Below are 2,546 nucleotides of genomic sequence, written 5' to 3'. Positions count from 1 at the left end.
CTGATAGCCTGAGATTGCTAATGCGGGAATGTCCACCTAACTGATAGCACATTATATGTTGAATGGGCCTTGTGCCAAATTGCTAATGCGAAAGTGCCTGCCTAACTGATAGCCTGAGATTGCTAATGCAGGAATGTTCGCCTAACTGATAGCTTGTTTCTACCGTGATGCCAAGATATCCTAACTGACATACCCATGATGATCATTGTTCCTGATTGACACGGTAAAGAAACCATATTCGGGGTTCGCCTCGAGTAACGTCAAGTTGCGGGTAGACAACCGACGCATGAGCTCATGGCCTGCATTAGATACAGGCATGCATCATAAATTGTTTGCGCATTTGATTGTGATTGTTTACTGTTCATTCTTTCTTCTATGTGCTATCTGCTTCTTGTTAATTTTCAATTCTCTATTTCTTGTTTGTATTTTTAAAATTATATGATTTATTTCTCCAAAGCTTAGAATAAGATAATAAAGTTAGGAATAATAGTCATAGAGAATAGCGTGAGAACGGCATTGATCCCAAAGAAAGATGCCAAGAAAGAGTTATGTCAGAACCCACGATACGGAAGTAGTCGAGAGACTTAGTAAGCGACTTATTACGATAGAGCTAAAACTCTAAGTTTCACGAGAGAGATGCGCTTTCACGATGTTACCTTACTGGGAACCATATAGGTTCTCACCCCTTCCTTTTCCCTTTCCCCCACAGATGGAAGATCCAGACTTGATCGCCGCCACTGGAGTCATATTCAGAGAGGTACCAGAGGAGCACGTGTTGTCGGACCCTATAGGAGATGCTCGAAACTAGTCTTGAGCTGATGGTTGCAGACTTGTGCATCGACGTTTGAAAGAATGTACGATAGATGGTATTCATTCCATAGACTTTGCTTTTCCTCACTTTTGTAGTATTTTTGAGGGATAGGACTTGATTTGCTGTTAGTTTGGTGTTTATTTTATATTGTATATCTCTGAAGATTGCTAATAGGTTTGTTAAGAAAGACATATGATAAAAATAAGCTAACATATACGCTTCCGTTAGTACGAAAGGCTCATATGTAGTAAGTATTACCGAGTCTAGAGTATTATAGGGCTACTAAGAAGTAATACCTGACGACTGACAGTGATCTGGACCTGCTGAAAATCGGGTCATTAAATCATGCATCTCAAAACAATTCGAACTGAACGAGTTGTATAAAACTAGGTCAAAAAATATTCTTTGGTTAAGCAAGATGTGCTAAAACCAGTCATATAGAGCATACAAGCTTTAAATAACTCGGAAAGAACGAGTTGTACAAATCAGATCTAGAAAAAAGACTTGGCCAAAAACAAGTCATATAAAGAGAGCAAGTCGCACAGAACATAAAAATGACTTGTAATATCGGATTACAAAACGACAAAGTAACAACTACACTACAGCAAAATGATAGTGCAAGGAAAAGATGCGCAAACAGTTATTGAGTGAGAAATGTTACAGAAATGTCACATCATTCAAATCATGTTGAGTTGACCGACCTCCTTAGCTTCATACCACAAACTACTTCTTTACAACTCAACATTTCGACTTGATCCATTTGATTGCTCGAGTCCGACTTCATAAAGCTCGACCTTGAATAGGCGCACTGTTCATACCCTAGCCCACAATTTAGCCAGGCCCAAAATGATTAAAAGCCCAGTCTACATAGCAAGAGTCTAGACCACACTCTAGGACCTACCCGACCTTATAGAGATCGAACACAGCGATAAGTCTAGTCCTACTTATCTAGATAAGTAACTGACTCCTAAGATATCTCTTATTCATCTAGAAAGGGGATCTTAACAACTTTTCTAACAAAAGGGAACGGTTATCCACTCTCAAAGGTAGAACTACTCTGATAGGTGGTTATCTATTCTACTATAAATACACTAACACCATCAGGTATATTTAAAGCCCAATCTATTAAAAACCTGCTAAAACCTGCTTAAACCCTTGCTAACTTAAATATTAGAGTCCCTTGCAGATACCACCCCTACCTTCTCACGAGGAACTCGAACAGCGGCATCTCTATATCATAAGAAGTTAGATGTTGCATCAAAAGAAGTCTGGACCTCACGTTTAAACCCAAAAACAACCCAGTTTTAACTTATCCTCAAAACAATTATCAATATCCAAATTTTAAATCTGAGAAAGAAAAATTAAAGAAAATAAAACCCCCCCAAAACCCAACCCGACCCGGAATTGGAGACTCTTCTTCAAAATTGCACGCTGCAACTGGGTTCCATTTTCATGGCTAATACACTAAAAATTCCATTTTTAGTAACTTCCAGTAGCATTAATTGGGCTCCGTTATTGAGAGTGGCCCTAATGTTTATTTCGGATTTTATTTGTTGCCTCTGGACTCTGGAGTTGGGGTTACGGAACTTTTTGTTTTTAGAAGCAAAATATAGGAAAGGATTAGTTGAAAAATTCGAACGAAAATAGAAAAAGAATTGGTTAAAAAATTAATACATGAAACCAGCAACATGGAAATACCACATCAAACTCATTTCACAAATACTCCTATATTAAA

Source organism: Arachis ipaensis, chromosome B04, assembly GCF_000816755.2.
Source record: "Arachis ipaensis cultivar K30076 chromosome B04, Araip1.1, whole genome shotgun sequence".
NCBI lineage: Eukaryota > Viridiplantae > Streptophyta > Magnoliopsida > Fabales > Fabaceae > Arachis > Arachis ipaensis.
This window is presented reverse-complemented; position numbering follows the sequence as displayed.